The sequence below is a fragment of the Eurosta solidaginis genome, chromosome X (genome assembly GCF_040869045.1).
Source record: "Eurosta solidaginis isolate ZX-2024a chromosome X, ASM4086904v1, whole genome shotgun sequence".
Classification (NCBI taxonomy): Eukaryota; Metazoa; Arthropoda; class Insecta; order Diptera; family Tephritidae; genus Eurosta; species Eurosta solidaginis.
The window spans coordinates 116952877-116970299 of NC_090324.1; positions in this window are offsets into that span (position 1 = coordinate 116952877).

Genomic DNA, 17423 nt, shown 5'->3' on the forward strand with positions numbered 1-17423 from the left:
AAGTTAAAGTTAAAAATAAAGTTAAAGTTAAATTTAAAGTTAAAGTTAAAGTTAAAGTTAAAGTTAGAGTTAAAGTTAAAGTTAAAGTTAAAGTTCAAGTTAAAGTTAAAGTTAAGGTTAAAGTTAAAGTTAAGGTTAAAGTTAAAGTTAAAGTTAAAGTTAAAGCGAAAGTTAAAGTTAAAGTTAAAGTTAAAAATAAAGTTAAAGTTAAAGTTAAAGTTAAAGTTAAAGTTAAAGTTAAAGTTCAAGTTAAAGTTAAAGTTAAAGTTAAGGTTAAAGTTAAAGTTAAAGTTAAAGTTAAAGTTAAAGTTAAGGTTAAAGTTAAAGTTAAAGTTAAAGCGAAAGTTAAAGTTAAAGTTAAAAATAAAGTTAAAGTTAAAGTTAAAATTAAAGTGAAAGTTAAAGTTAAAATTAAAGTTAAAGTTAAAATTAAAGTTAAAGTTAAAGTTAAAGTTCAAGTTAAAGTTAAAGTTAAAGTTAAAGTTAAGGTTAAAGTTAAAGTTTAGGTTAAAGTTAAAGTTAAAGTTAAAGCGAAAGTTAAAGTTAAAGTTAAAAATAAAGTTAAAGTTAAAGTTAAAATTAAAGTGAAAGTTAAAGTTAAAAATAAAGTTAAAGTTAAAGTTAAAATTAAAGTGAAAGTTAAAGTTAAAGTTAAAATTAAAGTTAAAGTTAAAGTTAAGGTTAAAGTTAAAGTTAAGGTTAAAGTTAAAGTTAAAGCGAAAGTTAAAGTTAAAGTTAAAAATAAAATTAAAGTTAAAGTTAAAGTTAAAGTTCAAGTTAAAGTTAAAGTTAAGGTTAAAGTTAAAGTTAAAGTTAAAGTTAAAGTTAAAGTTAAAGTTAAAGTTAAAGTTAAAGTTAAAGTTAAAGTTCAAGTTAAAGTTAAAGTTAAAGTTAAGGTTAAAGTTAAAGTTAAGGTTAAAGTTAAAGTTAAAGTTAAAGCGAAAGTTAAAGTTAAAGTTAAAAATAAAGTTAAAGCTAAAGTTAAAATTAAAGTTAAAGTTAAAGTTAAAAATAAAGTTAAAGTTAAAGTTAAAATTAAAGTGAAAGTTAAAGTTAAAGTTAAAATTAAAGTTAAAGTTAAAGTTAAAGTTAAAGTTAAAGTTAAAGTTAAAGTTAAAGTTAAAGTTAAAGTTCAAGTTAAAGTTAAAGTTAAAGTTAAGGTTAAAGTTAAAGTTAAGGTTAAAGTTAAAGTTAAAGTTAAAGCGAAAGTTAAAGTTAAAAATAAAGTTAAAGTTAAAGTTAAAGTTAAAGTTAAAGTTAAAGTTAAAGTTAAGGTTAAAGTTAAAGTTAAAGTTAAAGCGAAAGTTAAAGTTAAAGTTAAAAATAAAGTTAAAGTTAAAGTTAAAATTAAAGTGAAAGTTAAAGTTAAAGTTAAAATTAAAGTTAAAGTTAAAGTTAAAGTTAAAGTTAAAGTTAAAGTTAAAGTTAAAGTTAAAGTTAAGGTTAAAGTTAAAGTTAAAGCGAAAGTTAAAGTTAAAGTTAAAAATAAAGTTAAAGTTAAAGTAAAAGTTAAGGTTAAAGTTTAAGTTAAACTTAAAGTTAAAGCGAAAGTTAAAGTTAAAAATAAAGTTAAAGTTAAAGTTAAAATTAAAGTGAAAGTTAAAGTTAAAGTTAAAGTTAAAGTTAAGGTTAAAGTTAAAGTTGAAGTTAAAGTTAAAGTAAAAGTTAAGGTTAAAGTTTAAGTTAAAGTTAAAGTTAAAGCGAAAGTTAAAGTTAAAAATAAAGTTAAAGTTAAAGTTAAAATTAAAGTGAAAGTTAAAGTTAAAGTTAAAATTAAAGTTAAAGTTAAAGTTGAAGTTAAAGTTAAGGTTAAAGTTAAAGGTAAAGTTAAGGTTAAAGTTAAAGTTGAAGTTAAAATTAAAGTTAAAGTTAAAGTTAAAGTTAAAGTTAAAGTTAAAGTTAAAGTTAAAGTTAAAGTTAAAGTTAAAGTTAAAGTTAAAGTTAAAGTTAAAGTTAAAGTTAAAGTTAAAGTTAAAGTTAAAGTTAAAGTTAAAGTTAAAGTTAAAGTTAAAGTTAAAGTTAAAGTTAAAGTTAAAGTTAAAGTTAAAGTTAAGGTTAAAGTTAGATTTAAAGCGAAAGTTAAAGTTAAAGTTAAAAATAAAGTTAAAGTTAAAGTAAAAGTTAAGGTTAAAGTTTAAGTTAAAGTTAAAGTTAAAGCGAAAGTTAAAGTTAAAAATAAAGTTAAAGTTAAAGTTAAAATTAAAGTGAAAGTTAAAGTTAAAGTTAAAGTTAAGGTTAAAGTTAAAGTTGAAGTTAAAGTTAAAGTAAAAGTTAAGGTTAAAGTTTAAGTTAAAGTTAAAGTTAAAGCGAAAGTTAAAGTTAAAAATAAAGTTAAAGTTAAAGTTAAAATTAAAGTGAAAGTTAAAGTTAAAATTAAAGTTAAAGTTGAAGTTAAAGTTAAGGTTAAAGTTGAAGTTAAAGTTAAGGTTAAAGTTAAAGGTAAAGTTAAAGTTAGAGTTAAAGTTAAAATTAAAGTTAAAGTTAAAGTTAAAGTTAAAATTAAGGTTAAAGTTGAAGTTAAAGTTAAAGTTAAAGTTAAAGTTAAAGTTAAAGTTAAAGTTAAAGTTAAAGCTAAAGTTAAAGTTAAAGTTAAAGTTAAAGTTAAAGTTAAAGTTAAAGTTAAGGTTAAAGTTAAAGTTAAAGTTAAAGCGAAAGTTAAAGTTAAAGTTAAAATTAAAGTGAAAGTTAAAGTTAAAGTTAAAATTAAAGTTAAAGTTAAAGTTAAAGTTAAAGTTAAAGTTAAAGTTAAAGTTAAAGTTAAAGTTAAAGTTAAAGTTAAAGTTAAAGTTAAAGTTAAAGTTAAAGTTAAAGTTAAAGTTAAAGTTAAAGTTAAAGTTAAAGTTAAAGTTAAAGTTAAAGTTAAAGTTAAAGTTAATGTTAAAGTTAAAGTTAAAGTTAAAGTTAAAGTTAAGGTTAAAGTTAAAGTTAAAGCGAAAGTTTAAGTTAAAGTTAAAAATAAAGTTAAAGTTAAAAATAAAGTTAAAGTTAAAGTTAAAGTTAAAGTTAAAGTTAGAGTTAAAGTTAAAGTTAAAGTTAAAGTTAAAGTTAAAGTTAAAGTTAAAGTTAAAGTTAAAGTTAAAGTTAAAGTTAAAGTTAAAGTTAAAGTTAAAGTTAAAGTTAAAGTTAAAGTTAAAGTTAAAGTTAAAGTTAAAGTTAAAGTTAAAGTTAAAGTTAAAGTTAAATTTAAGTTAAGGTTAAAGTTAAAGTTAAAGTTAAAGTCAACGTTAAAGTTAAAGTTAAGGTTAAAGTTAAAGGTAAAGTTAAAGTTAAAGTTAAAGTTAAAGTTAAAGTTAAAGTTAAAGTTAAAGTTAAAATTAAAGTTAAAGTTAAAGTTAAAGTTAAAGTTAAAGTTAAGATTAAAGTTAAAGTTAAAGTTAAAGCGAAAGTTAAAGTTAAAGTTAAAAATAAAGTTAAAGTTAAAGTTAAAATTAAAGTGAAAGTTAAAGTTAAAGTTAAAGTTAAAGTGAAAGTTAAAGTTAAAGTTAAAGTTAAAGCGAAAGTTAAAGTTAATGTTAAAAATAAAGTTAAAGTTAAAGTCAAAGTTAAAATTAAAGTGAAAGTTAAAGTTAAAGTTAAAGTTAAAATTAAAGTGAAAGTTAAAGTTAAAGTTAAAGCTAAGGTTAAATTTAAAGTTAAAGTTAAAGTTAAAGTTAAAAATAAATTTAAAGATAAAGTTAAAGTTAAGTGAAAGTTAAAGTTAAAGTTAAAGTTAAAGTTAAAGTTAAAGTTAAAGTTAAAGTTAAAGTTAAAGTTAAAGTTAAAGTTAAAGTTAAAGTTGAAGTTTAAGTTTAAGTTAAAGTTAAAGTTAAAGCTAAAGTTAAGGTTAAAGTTAAAGTTAAAGTTAAAGTTAAAGTTAAAATTAAGGTTAAAGTTAAAGTTAAAGCTAAAGATAAAGTTAAAGTTAAAGTTAAAGTTAAAGTTAAAGTTAAAGTTAAAGTTAAAGTTAAAGTTAAAGTTAAAGTTAAAGTTAAAGTTAAAGTTAAAGTTAAAGTTAAAGCTAAAGTTAAAGTTAAAGTTAAAGTTAAAGTTAAAGTTAAAGTTAAAGTTAAAGTTAAAGTTAAGGTTAAAGTTAAAGTTAAAGTTAAAGTAAAAGCGAAACTTAAAGTTAAAGTTAAAGTTAAAAATAAAGTTAAAGTTAAAATTAAAGTGAAAGTTAAAATTAAAGTTAAAGTTAAAGTTAAAGTTAAAGTTAAAGTTAAAGTTAAAGTTAAAGTTAAAGTTGAAGTTAAAGTTAAAGTTAAAGTTAAAGTTAAAGTCAAAGTTAAAGTTAAAGTTAAAGTTAAAATTAAAGTTAAAGTTAAAGTTAAAGTTAAATTTAAAGTTAAAGCTAAAGTTAAAGTTAAAGTTAAATTTAAAGTTAAAGTTAAAGTTAAAGTGAATGTTAAAGTTAAAACGAAAGTTAAAGTTAAAAATAAATTTAAAGACAAAGTTAAAGTTAAAGTTAAAGTTAAAGTTAAAGTTAAAGTTAAAGTTAAAGTTAAAGTTAAAGTTAAAGTTAAAGTTAAAGTTAAAGTTAAAGTTAAAGTTAAAGTTAAAGTTAAAGTTAAAGTTAAAGTTAAAGTTGAAGTTTAAGTTTAAGTTAAAGTTAAAGCTAAAGTTAAGGTTAAAGTTAAAGTTAAAGTTAAAATTAAGGTTAAAGGTTAAGTTAAAGTTAAAGATAAAGTTAAAGTTTAAGTTAAAGTTAAAGTTAAAGTTAAAGTTAAAGTTAAAGTTAAAGTTAAAGTTAAGGTTAAAGTTAAAGTTAAAGCGAAAGTTAAAGTTAAAGTTAAAAATAAAGTTAAAGTTAAAGTTAAAATTAAAGTTAAAGTTAAAGTTAAAGTTAAAGTTAGAGTTAAAGTTAAAGTTAAGTTAAAGTTAAAGTTAAAGTTAAAGTCAACGTTAAAGTTAAAGTTAAGGTTAAAGTTAAAGGTAAAGTTAAAGTTAAAGTTAAAGTTAAAGTTAAAGTTTAAGTTAAAGTTAAAGTTAAAGTTAAAGTTAAAGTTAAAGTTAAAGTTAAAGTTAAAGTTAAAGTTAAAGTTAAAGTTAAAGTTAAAGTTAAAGTTAAAGTTAAAGTTAAAGTTAAAGTTAAAGTTAAGGTTAAAGTTAAAGTTAAAGTTAAAGTTAAAGTTAAAGCGAAAGTTAAAGTTAAAGTTAAAAATAAAGTTAAAGTTAAAATTAAAGTGAAAGTTAAAGTCAAAGTTAAAGTTAAAGTTAAAGTGAAAGTTAAAGTTAAAGCGAAAGTTAAAGTTAAAAATAAAGTTAAAGTTAAAGTTAAAATTAAAGTGAAAGTTAAAGTTAAAGTTAAGGTTAAATTTAAAGTTAAAGTTAAAGTTAAAAATAAATTTAAAGATAAAGTTAAAGTTAAAGTGAAAGTTAAAGTTTAAGTTTAAGTTAAAGTTAAAGTTAAAGCTAAAGTTAAGGTTAAAGTTAAAATTAAGGTTAAAGTTAAAGTTAAAGATAAAGATAAAGTTAAAGTTAAAGTTAAAGTTAAAGTTAAAGTTAAAGTTACAGTTAAAGATAAAGTTAAAGTTAAAGTTAAGGTTAAAGTTAAAGTTAAAGTTAAAGCGAAAGTTAAAGTTAAAAATAAAGTTAAAGTTAAAATTAAAGTGAAAGTTAAAGTTAAAGTTAAAGTTGAAGTTAAAGTTAAAGTTAAAGTTAAAGTTAAAGTTAAAGTTAAAGTTAAAGTTAAAGTTAAAGTTAAAGTTAAAGTTAAAGTTAAAGTTAAAATTAAAGTTAAAGTTAAAGTTAAAGTTAAAGCTAAAGTTAAAGTTAAAGTTAAATTTAAAGTTAAAATTAAAGTGAATGTTAAAGTTAAAACGAAAGTTAAAGTTAAAAATAAATTTAAAGACAAAGTTAAAGTTAAAGTGAGAGTTAAAGTTAAAGTTAAAGTTTAAGTTAAAGTTAAAGTTAAAGTTAAAGTTAAAGTTAAAGTTAAAGTTAAGGTTAAGGTTAAAGTTATAGTTAAAGTTAAAGTCAAAGTTAAAGTTAAAGTTAAAGTTAAGGTTAAAGTTAAAGTTAAAGTTAAAGTTAAAGTTAAAGTTAAAGTTAAAGTTAAAGTTAAAGTTAAAGTTAAAGTTAAAGTTAAAGTTAAAGTTAAAGTTAAAGTTAAAGTTAAAGTTAAAGTTAAAGTCAGAGTTAAAGTTAAAGTTAAAGTTAAAGTTAAAGTTAAAGTTAAAGTTAAAGGTAAAGTTAAAGTTAAAGTTAAAGTTAAAGTTAAAGTTAGTTAAGGTTAAAGTTAAAGTTAAAGCGAAAGTTAAAGTTAAAGTTAAATTTAAAAATAAAGTTAAAGTTAAAGTTAAAATTAAAGTTAAATTTAAAGTTAAAGTTAAAGTTAAAGTTAAAGTTAAAGTTAAAGTCAGAGTTAAAGTTAAAGTTAAAATTAAAGTTAAAGTTAAAGTTAAAGTTAAAGTTAAAGTTAAAGTTAAAGTTTAAGTTAAAGGTAAAATTAAAGTTAAAGTTAAAGTTAAAGTTAGTTAAGGTTAAAGTTAAAGTTAAAGCGAAAGTTAAAGTTAAAGTTAAATTTAAAAATAAAGTTAAAGTTAAAATTAAAGTTAAATTTAAAGTTAAGTTAAGGTTAAAGTTAAAGTTAAGGTTAAAGTTAAAGTTAAAGTTAAAGTTAAAGTTAAAGTTAAAGTTAAAGTTAAAGTTAAAGTTAAAGTTAAAGTTAAAGTTAAAGTTAAAGTTAAAGGTAAAGTTAAAGTTAAAGTTAAAGTTAAAGTTAAAGTTAAAGTTAAAGTTAAAGTTAAAGTTAAAGTTAAAGTTAAAGTTAAAGTTAAAGTTAAAGTTAAAGTTAAAGTTAAAGTTAAAGTTAAAGTTAAAGTTAAAGTTAAAGTTAAAGTTAATGTTAAAGTTAAAGTTAAAGTTAAAGTTAAGGTTAAAGTTGAAGTTAAAGTTAAAGTTAAAGTTAAAGTTAAAGTTAAAGTTAAAGTTAAAGTTAAAGTTAAAGTTAAAGTTAAAGTTAAAGTTAAAATTAAAGTTAAAGTTAAAGTTAAAGTTAAAGTTAAAGTTAAAGTTAAAGTTAAAGTTAAAGTTAAAGTTAAAGTTAAAGTTAAAGTTAAAGTTAAAGTTAAAGTTAAAGTTAATGTTAAAGTTAAAGTTAAAGTTAAAGTTAAGGTTAAAGTTGAAGTTAAAGTTAAAGTTAAAGTTAAAGTTAAAGTTAAAGTTAAAGTTAAAGTTAAAATTAAAGTTAAAGTTAAAGTTAAAGTTAAAGTTAAAGTTAAAGTTAAAGTTAAAGTTAAAGTTACAGTTAGAGTTAAAGTTAAAGTTAGAGTTAAAGTTAAAGTTAAAGTTAAGGTTAAAGTTAAAGTTGAAGTTAAAGTTAAAGTAAAAGTTAAGGTTAAAGTTTAAGTTAAAGTTAAAGTTAAAGTTAAAGCGAAAGTTAAAGTTAAAAATAAAGTTAAAGTTAAAGTTAAAGTTAAAATTAAAGTTAAAGTTAAAGTTAAAGTTAAAGTTAAAGTTAAAGTTAAGGTTAAAGTTAAAGTTGAAGTTAAAGTTAAAGTTAAAGTTAAGGTTAAAGTTTAAGTTAAAGTTAAAGTTAAAGTTAAAGTTAAAGTTAAAATTAAAGTGAAAGTTAAAGTTAAAGTTAAAATTAAAGTTAAAGTTAAAGTTAAAGTTAAAGTTAAAGTTAAAGTTAAAGTTAAAGTTAAAGTTAAAGTTAAAGTTAAAGTTAAAGTTCAAGTTAAAGTTAAAGTTAAAGTTAAGGTTAAAGTTAAAGTTAAGCTTAAAGTTAAAGTTAAAGTTAAAGCGAAAGTTAAAGTTAAAGTTAAAAATAAAGTTAAAGTTAAAGTTAAAGTTAAAGTTCAAGTTAAAGTTAAAGTTAAAGTTAAGGTTAAAGTTAAAGTTAAAGTTAAAGTTAAAGTTAAAGTTAAAATTAAAGTTAAAGTTAAAGTTAAAGTTAAAGCTAAAGTTAAAGTTAAAGTTAAATTTAAAGTTAAAATTAAAGTGAATGTTAAAGTTAAAACGAAAGTTAAAGTTAAAAATAAATTTAAAGACAAAGTTAAAGTTAAACTGAGAGTTAAAGTTAAAGTTAAAGTTTAAGTTAAAGTTAAAGTTAAAGTTAAAGTTAAAGTTAAGGTTAAGGTTAAAGTTATAGTTAAAGTTAAAGTCAAAGTTAAAGTTAAAGTTAAAGTTAAGGTTAAAGTTAAAGTTAAAGTTAAAGTTAAAGTTAAAGTTAAAGTTAAAGTTAAAGTTAAAGTTAAAGTTAAAGTTAAAGTTAAAGTTAAAGTTAAAGTTAAAGTTAAAGTTAAAGTTAAAGTTAAAGTTAAAGTTAAAGTTACAGTTAAAGTCAGAGTTAAAGTTAAAGTTAAAGTTAAAGTTAAAGGTAAAGTTAAAGTTAAAGTTAAAGTTAAAGTTAGTTAAGGTTAAAGTTAAAGTTAAAGCGAAAGTTAAAGTTAAAGTTAAATTTAAAAATAAAGTTAAAGTTAAAGTTAAAATTAAAGTTAAATTTAAAGTTAAAGTTAAAGTTAGAGTTAAAGTTAAAGTTAAAGTCAGAGTTAAAGTTAAAGTTAAAGTTAAAGTTAAAGTTAAAGTTAAAGTTAAAGTTAAAGTTAAAGTTAAAGTTAAAGTTAAAGTTAAAGTTAAAGTTTAAGTTAAAGGTAAAATTAAAGGTAAAATTAAAGTTAAAGTTAAAGTTAAAGTTAAAGTTAGTTAAGGTTAAAGTTAAAGTTAAAGCGAAAGTTAAAGTTAAAGTTAAATTTAAAAATAAAGTTAAAGTTAAAATTAAAGTTAAATTTAAAGTTAAGTTAAGGTTAAAGTTAAAGTTAAAGTTAAAGTTAAAGTTAAAGTTAAAGTTAAAGTTAAAGTTAAAGTTAAAGTTAAAGTTAAAGTTAAAGTTAAAGTTAAAGTTAAAGTTAAAGTTAAAGTTAAAGTTAAAGTTAAAGTTAAAGTTAAAGTTAAAGTTAAAGTTAAAGTTAAAGTTAAAGTTAAAGTTAAAGTTAAAGTTAAAGTTAAAGTTAAAGTTAAAGTTAAAGTTAAAGTTAAAGTTAAAGTTAAAGTTAAAGTTAAATTTAAAGTTAAAGTTAAAGTTAAAGTTAAAGTTAAAGTTAAAGTTAAAGTTAAAGTTAAAGTTAAAGTTAAAGTTAATGTTAAAGTTAAAGTTAAAGTTAAGGTTAAAGTTGAAGTTAAAGTTAAAGTTAAAGTTAAAGTTAAAGTTAAAGTTAAAGTTAAAGTTAAAATTAAAGTTAAAGTTAAAGTTAAAGTTAAAGTTAAAGTTAAAGTTAAAGTTAAAGTTAAAGTTAAAGTTAATGTTAAAGTTAAAGTTAAAGTTAAAGTTAAAGTTAAGGTTAAAGTTGAAGTTAAAGTTAAAGTTAAAGTTAAAGTTAAAGTTAAAGTTAAAATTAAAGTTAAAGTTAAAGTTAAAGTTAAAGTTAAAGTTAAAGTTAGAGTTAAAGTTAAAGTTAGAGTTAAAGTTAAAGTTAAAGTTAAAGTTAAAGTTAAGGTTAAAGTTAAAGTTGAAGTTAAAGTTAAAGTAAAAGTTAAGGTTAAAGTTTAAGTTAAAGTTAAAGTTAAAGTTAAAGCGAAAGTTAAAGTTAAAAATAAAGTTAAAGTTAAAGTTAAAATTAAAGTGAAAGTTAAAGTTAAAGTTAAAATTAAAGTTAAAGTTAAAGTTGAAGTTAAAGTTAAGGTTAAAGTTAAAGGTAAAGTTAAGGTTAAAGTTAAAGTTGAAGTTAAAGTTAAAGTTAAAGTTAAAGTTAAAGTTAAAGTTAAAGTTAAAGTTAAAGTTAAAGTTAAAGTTAAAGTTAAAGTTAAAGTTAAAGTTAAGGTTAAAGTTAAAGTTAAAGTTAAAGCGAAAGTTAAAGTTAAAGTTAAAAATAAAGTTAAAGTTAAAGTTAAAATTAAAGTGAAAGTTAAAGTTAAAGTTAAAATTAAAGTTAAAGTTAAAGTTAAAGTTAAAGTTAAAGTTAAAGTTAAAGTTCAAGTTAAAGTTAAAGTTAAGGTTAAAGTTAAAGTTAAGGTTAAAGTTAAAGTTAAAGTTAAAGTTAAAGCGAAAGTTAAAGTTAAAGTTAAAAATAAAGTTAAAGTTAAAGTTAAAATTAAAGTGAAAGTTAAAGTTAAAAATAAAGTTAAAGTTAAAGTTAAAATTAAAGTGAAAGTTAAAGTTAAAGTTAAAATTAAAGTTAAAGTTAAAGTTAAAGTTAAAGTTAAAGTTAAAGTTAAAGTTAAAGTTAAAGTTAAAGTTAAAGTTAAAGTTAAAGTTAAAGTTAAAGTTAAAGTTCAAGTTAAAGTTAAAGTTAAAGTTAAGGTTAAAGTTAAAGTTAAGCTTAAAGTTAAAGTTAAAGTTAAAGCGAAAGTTAAAGTTAAAGTTAAAAATAAAGTTAAAGTTAAAGTTAAAGTTAAAGTTAAAGTTAAAGTTAAAGTTCAAGTTAAAGTTAAAGTTAAGGTTAAGGTTAAAGTTAAAGTTAAAGTTAAAGTTAAAGTTAAAGTTAAGGTTAAAGTTAAAGTTAAAGTTAAAGCGAAAGTTAAAGTTAAAGTTAAAAATAAAGTTAAAGTTAAAGTTAAAATTAAAGTGAAAGTTAAAGTTAAAATTAAAGTTAAAGTTAAAGTTAAAGTTAAAGTTAAAGTTAAAGTTAAAGTTAAAGTTAAAGTTAAAGTTAAAGTTAAAGTTAAAGTTAAAGTTAAAGTTAAAGTTAAAGTTAAAGTTCAAGTTAAAGTTAAAGTTAAAGTTAAGGTTAAAGTTAAAGTTTAGGTTAAAGTTAAAGTTAAAGTTAAAGCGAAAGTTAAAGTTAAAGTTAAAAATAAAGTTAAAGTTAAAGTTAAAATTAAAGTGAAAGTTAAAGTTAAAAATAAAGTTAAAGTTAAAATTAAAGTGAAAGTTAAAGTTAAAGTTAAAATTAAAGTTAAAGTTAAAGTTAAGGTTAAAGTTAAAGTTAAGGTTAAAGTTAAAGTTAAAGTTAAAGCGAAAGTTAAAGTTAAAGTTAAAAATAAAATTAAAGTTAAAGTTAAAGTTAAAGTTAAAGTTGAAGTTAAAGTTAAAGTTAAGGTTAAAATTAAAGTTAAAGTTAAAGTTAAAGTTAAAGTTAAAGTTCAAGTTAAAGTTAAAGTTAAAGTTAAGGTTAAAGTTAAAGTTAAGGTTAAAGTTAAAGTTAAAGTTAAAGCGAAAGTTAAAGTTAAAGTTAAAAATAAAGTTAAAGTTAAAGTTTAAGTTAAAGGTAAAATTAAAGTTAAAGTTAAAGCGAAAGTTAAAGTTAAAGTTAAAAATAAAGTTAAAGTTAAAGTTAAAATTAAAGTGAAAGTTAAAGTTAAAAATAAAGTTAAAGTTAAAATTAAAGTGAAAGTTAAAGTTAAAGTTAAAATTAAAGTTAAAGTTAAAGTTAAGGTTAAAGTTAAAGTTAAGGTTAAAGTTAAAGTTAAAGTTAAAGCGAAAGTTAAAGTTAAAGTTAAAAATAAAATTAAAGTTAAAGTTAAAGTTAAAGTTAAAGTTAAAGTTAAAGTTCAAGTTAAAGTTAAAGTTAAGGTTAAAATTAAAGTTAAAGTTAAAGTTAAAGTTAAAGTTCAAGTTAAAGTTAAAGTTAAAGTTAAGGTTAAAGTTAAAGTTTAGGTTAAAGTTAAAGTTAAAGTTAAAGCGAAAGTTAAAGTTAAAGTTAAAAATAAAGTTAAAGTTAAAGTTAAAATTAAAGTGAAAGTTAAAGTTAAAAATAAAGTTAAAGTTAAAATTAAAGTGAAAGTTAAAGTTAAAGTTAAAATTAAAGTTAAAGTTAAAGTTAAGGTTAAAGTTAAAGTTAAGGTTAAAGTTAAAGTTAAAGTTAAAGCGAAAGTTAAAGTTAAAGTTAAAAATAAAATTAAAGTTAAAGTTAAAGTTAAAGTTAAAGTTAAAGTTAAAGTTCAAGTTAAAGTTAAAGTTAAAGTTAAAGTTAAGGTTAAAGTTAAAGTTAAGGTTAAAGTTAAAGTTAAAGTTAAAGCGAAAGTTAAAGTTAAAGTTAAAAATAAAGTTAAAGTTAAAGTTTAAGTTAAAGGTAAAATTAAAGTTAAAGTTAAAGTTAAAGTTAAAGTTAGTTAAGGTTAAAGTTAAAGTTAAAGCGAAAGTTAAAGTTAAAGTTAAATTTAAAAATAAAGTTAAAGTTAAAATTAAAGTTAAAATTAAAGTTAAAGTTAAAGTTAAAGTTAAAGTTAAAGTTAAATTTAAAGTTAAAGTTAAAGTTCAAGTTAAAGTTAAAGTTAAAGTTAAGGTTAAAGTTAAAGTTTAGGTTAAAGTTAAAGTTAAAGTTAAAGCGAAAGTTAAAGTTAAAGTTAAAAATAAAGTTAAAGTTAAAGTTAAAATTAAAGTGAAAGTTAAAGTTAAAAATAAAGTTAAAGTTAAAATTAAAGTGAAAGTTAAAGTTAAAGTTAAAATTAAAGTTAAAGTTAAAGTTAAGGTTAAAGTTAAAGTTAAAGTTAAAGTTAAAGTTAAAGTTAAAGTTAAAGTTAAAGTTAAAGGTAAAGTTAAAGTTAAAGTTAAAGTTAAAGTTAAAGTTAAAGTTAAAGTTAAAGTTAAAGTTAAAGTTAAAGTTAAAGTTAAAGTTAAAGTTAAAGTTAAAGTTAAAGTTAAAGTTAAAGTTAATGTTAAAGTTAAAGTTAAAGTTAAGGTTAAAGTTGAAGTTAAAGTTAAAGTTAAAGTTAAAGTTAAAGTTAAAGTTAAAGTTAAAATTAAAGTTAAAGTTAAAGTTAAAGTTAAAGTTAAAGTTAAAGTTAAAGTTAAAGTTAAAGTTAAAGTTGAAGTTAAAGTTAAAGTTAAAGTTAAAGTTAAAGTTAAAGTTAAAGTTAAAGTTAAAGTTAAAGTTAAAGTTGAAGTTAAAGTTAAAGTTAAAGTTAAAGTTAAAGTTAAAGTTAAAGTTAAAGTTAAAGTTAAAATTAAAGTTAAAGTTAAAGTTAAAGTTAAAGTTAAAGTTAAAGTTAAAGTTAAAGTTGAAGTTAAAGTTAAAGTTAAAGTTAAAGTTAAAGTTAAAGTTAAAGTTAAAGTTAAAGTTAAAGTTAAAGTTAAAGTTAAAGTTAAAGTTAATGTTAAAGTTAAAGTTAAAGTTAAGGTTAAAGTTGAAGTTAAAGTTAAAGTTAAAGTTAAAGTTAAAGTTAAAGTTAAAGTTAAAGTTAAAGTTAAAATTAAAGTTAAAGTTAAAGTTAAAGTTAAAGTTAAAGTTAAAGTTAAAGTTAAAGTTAAAGTTAAAGTTAAAGTTAAGTTAAAGTTATTGTTAATGTTAAAGTTAAAGTTAAAGTTAAGTTAGGTTAAAGTTGAAGTTAAAGTTAAGTTAAAGTTAAAGTTAAAGTTAAAGTTAAAGTTAAAGTTAAAGTTAAAGTTAAAGTTAAAGTTAAAGTTAGAGTTAAGTTAAGTTAGGTTAAGTTAGTTAAGGTTATGTTAAGTTAAGTTAAGGTTAAGGTTAAGTTGAAGTTAAGTTAAGTAAAGTTAAGGTTAAGTTTAAGTTAAGTTAAAGTTGTTAAGGATTGTTAAGTTATTGTTTTGTTAAGTTAATGTTAATAGTGAAGTTAAAGTTAAAGTTAAATTAAGTTAAAGTTAAAGTTGAAGTTAAAGTTAAGGTTAAAGTTACAGGTAAAGTTAAGGTTAAAGTTAAAGTTGAAGTTTTTTTTTTTTTTTTTTTGTTTTTTTTTTTTTGTGTTTCGTGGAAGGAGGAAATGCTTTATGCACTGACCGGGATATTTAAGCCTCACTGCGAGACTCTCCGAGTGTAGGACTCCCTTCTGCCATGAAGGCCTACCCACTAAAACCTAACCTCCCACGGCCCGCGCAAATCCCCGTACCTGGGACCGCGTTTAGCATTACTTCGGGTACGGGTGCGCGCTACGTGAGCTCTATGGCTACTCTCACGCTAATGGGCTAGGCATCCGTCTTCTCGTTTACTGGTAAGTATATGCCTCACATATGTGCTGACCGTATCCCATCTGTCTCTTCGACAGGTCATGTTATTAATGACACTGCCCGGGGATAGGTCGCCAAGTACCTCTTCTACCCTCCTTCGCTGATGGGAGAAGTGCCTGCATTCGAAGAAGGTGTGGCGTACATCGTCTATTTCCCCACAGTACAGACAGCTCGGGCTATCAACCTTACCCATTCTGTGTAGGTATTTGCGGAAGTAACCATGTCCCGTTAGAAACTGGGTCAGGTAAAAGTCTACCTCTCCGTGCGGTCGCTTCAACCATGGATCAAGTTCAGGGATTAGTTCCCTAGTCCACTTTCCTACGATGCTGTTGCTCCACTGATCTTGCCAACGTCGGATCGATTCTTCTCGCGCCTGCATGGCAACAGCAGCTCTACTTGCTTGCGATCCGTTGTCATATATTGTTTTTCTTTCCTCAACGAGAAGATATATCGGTATGGTTCCCGCAACGACCAGGACAGCTTCAGCTGATACCGTGCGGTAAGCCGAAGATATTCGCTGCGCCCCTCTGCGTTGGACCGAGGTGAGGGCGACTCGGTTCTTCCGGTATTTCATTGCGTCCGCCCAGATTTCTGCACCATATAAGAGTATAGAATCCGAGGCTGATGCAAGCAACTTCCTTGTGCATGGCTTTGGGCCACCTGTGTTTGCCATTAATCTACTCAACTGCGCTATTATGCGCGCAGCTCTTTCGCAGGTCCCTCGTATGTGATCCGAGAAGTTGAGTTTGCTGTCTAACCTCACTCCCAGATATTTCGCTGAAGCGAGTGTTTCTATTGGCTGGTCCCCAACCATCATGTTCCTGGTAGTGGGAATACGTCTCTTTGTGAGGATGACGATCTCCGTTTTGGCTGTTGCTAACTGGAGACCGTGCTCAGCCATCCACCTATTTACATTACGCATGACCTGGTTTAATTTTAGCTGTGCCAGCTCGCAGCTTGGTGCTGTTATCACAGCTGCCACGTCGTCTGCAAATGCAACGAGGAAGGTGCTTTCTGGCATGTCTAATCGAAGAAGACTGTCGTAAGTTATATTCCAGAGATCGGGACCTAGTACCGAACCCTGGGCTGCTCCACCTGTTATTTTTACCTTTTTTTGACCGTGAGTACTTTCATATATTAGATACCTCTCTCTTAGGTAGTCCCTTAAAATTTCTAACAAATATTGCGGTACTTTGAAAGTGCTTTCTAGTGCCTCAAGCATGTCCTCCCACCTAGCTGAGTTAAAAGCATTTTTGACGTCCAGCGTGACCAGCAACACTATAGGTCTTGCTCTGTGGCACGCTCTCTCGGCTTTCTTGACTGCGTCTATAACTTCTGCTATGGCATCCATTGTAGAGTGCCCCCTCCGAAAACCATGCTGTCTGGGCGACAGTCCTCCGGCGTCCTGTAACGCTCTGGTGAGGCGTTGCTTCAGGAGACTCTCCATCAAAAGTTAAAGTTAAAGTTAAAGTTAAAGTTAAAGTTAAAGTTAAAGTTCAAGTTAAAGTTAAAGTTAAAGTTAAGGTTAAAGTTAAAGTTTAGGTTAAAGTTAAAGTTAAAGTTAAAGCGAAAGTTAAAGTTAAAGTTAAAAATAAAGTTAAAGTTAAAGTTAAAATTAAAGTGAAAGTTAAAGTTAAAAATAAAGTTAAAGTTAAAATTAAAGTGAAAGTTAAAGTTAAAGTTAAAATTAAAGTTAAAGTTAAAGTTAAGGTTAAAGTTAAAGTTAAAGTTAAAGTTAAAGTTAAAGTTAAAGTTAAAGTTAAAGGTAAAGTTAAAGTTAAAGTTAAAGTTAAAGTTAAAGTTAAAGTTAAAGTTAAAGTTAAAGTTAAAGTTAAAGTTAAAGTTAAAGTTAAAGTTAAAGTTAAAGTTAAAGTTAAAGTTAAAGTTAAAGTTAAAGTTAAAGTTAAAGTTAAAGTTAAAGTTAAAGTTAAAGTTAAAGTTAATGTTAAAGTTAAAGTTAAAGTTAAGGTTAAAGTTGAAGTTAAAGTTAAAGTTAAAGTTAAAGTTAAAGTTAAAGTTAAAGTTAAAATTAAAGTTAAAGTTAAAGTTAAAGTTAAAGTTAAAGTTAAAGTTAAAGTTAAAGTTAAAGTTAAAGTTAAAGTTGAAGTTAAAGTTAAAGTTAAAGTTAAAGTTAAAGTTAAAGTTAAAGTTAAAGTTAAAGTTAAAGTTAAAGTTAAAGTTAAAGTTAAAGTTAAAGTTAAAGTTAAAGTTAAAGTTAAAGTTAAAGTTAAAGTTAAAGTTAAAGTTAAAGTTAAAGTTAAAGTTAAAGTTAAAGTTAAAGTTGAAGTTAAAGTTAAAGTTAAAGTTAAAGTTAAAGTTAAAGTTAAAGTTAAAGTTAAAGTTAAAGTTAAAGTTAAAGTTAAAGTTAAAGTTAATGTTAAAGTTAAAGTTAAAGTTAAGGTTAAAGTTGAAGTTAAAGTTAAAGTTAAAGTTAAAGTTAAAGTTAAAGTTAAAGTTAAAGTTAAAGTTAAAATTAAAGTTAAAGTTAAAGTTAAAGTTAAAGTTAAAGTTAAAGTTAAAGTTAAAGTTAAAGTTAAAGTTAAAGTTAAAGTTAAAGTTAAAGTTAAAGTTAATGTTAAAGTTAAAGTTAAAGTTAAAGTTAAGGTTAAAGTTGAAGTTAAAGTTAAAGTTAAAGTTAAAGTTAAAGTTAAAATTAAAGTTAAAGTTAAAGTTAAAGTTAAAGTTAAAGTTAAAGTTAAAGTTAAAGTTAGAGTTAAAGTTAAAGTTAGAGTTAAAGTTAAAGTTAAAGTTAAAGTTAAAGTTAAGGTTAAAGTTAAAGTTGAAGTTAAAGTTAAAGTAAAAGTTAAGGTTAAAGTTTAAGTTAAAGTTAAAGTTAAAGTTAAAGCGAAAGTTAAAGTTAAAAATAAAGTTAAAGTTAAAGTTAAAATTAAAGTGAAAGTTAAAGTTAAAGTTAAAATTAAAGTTAAAGTTAAAGTTAAAGTTGAAGTTAAAGTTAAGGTTAAAGTTACAGGTAAAGTTAAGGTTAAAGTTAAAGTTGAAGTTTTTTTTTTTTTTTTTTTTGTTTTTTTTTTTTTGTGTTTCGTGGAAGGAGGAAATGCTTTATGCACTGACCGGGATATTTAAGCCTCACTGCGAGACTCTCCGAGTGTAGGACTCCCTTCTGCCATGAAGGCCTACCCACTAAAACCTAACCTCCCACGGCCCGCGCAAATCCCCGTACCTGGGACCGCGTTTAGCATTACTTCGGGTACGGGTGCGCGCTACGTGAGCTCTATGGCTACTCTCACGCTAATGGGCTAGGCATCCGTCTTCTCGTTTACTGGTAAGTATATGCCTCACATATGTGCTGACCGTATCCCATCTGTCTCTTCGACAGGTCATGTTATTAATGACACTGCCCGGGGATAGGTCGCCAAGTACCTCTTCTACCCTCCTTCGCTGATGGGAGAAGTGCCTGCATTCGAAGAAGGTGTGGCGTACATCGTCTATTTCCCCACAGTACAGACAGCTCGGGCTATCAACCTTACCCATTCTGTGTAGGTATTTGCGGAAGTAACCATGTCCCGTTAGAAACTGGGTCAGGTAAAAGTCTACCTCTCCGTGCGGTCGCTTCAACCATGGATCAAGTTCAGGGATTAGT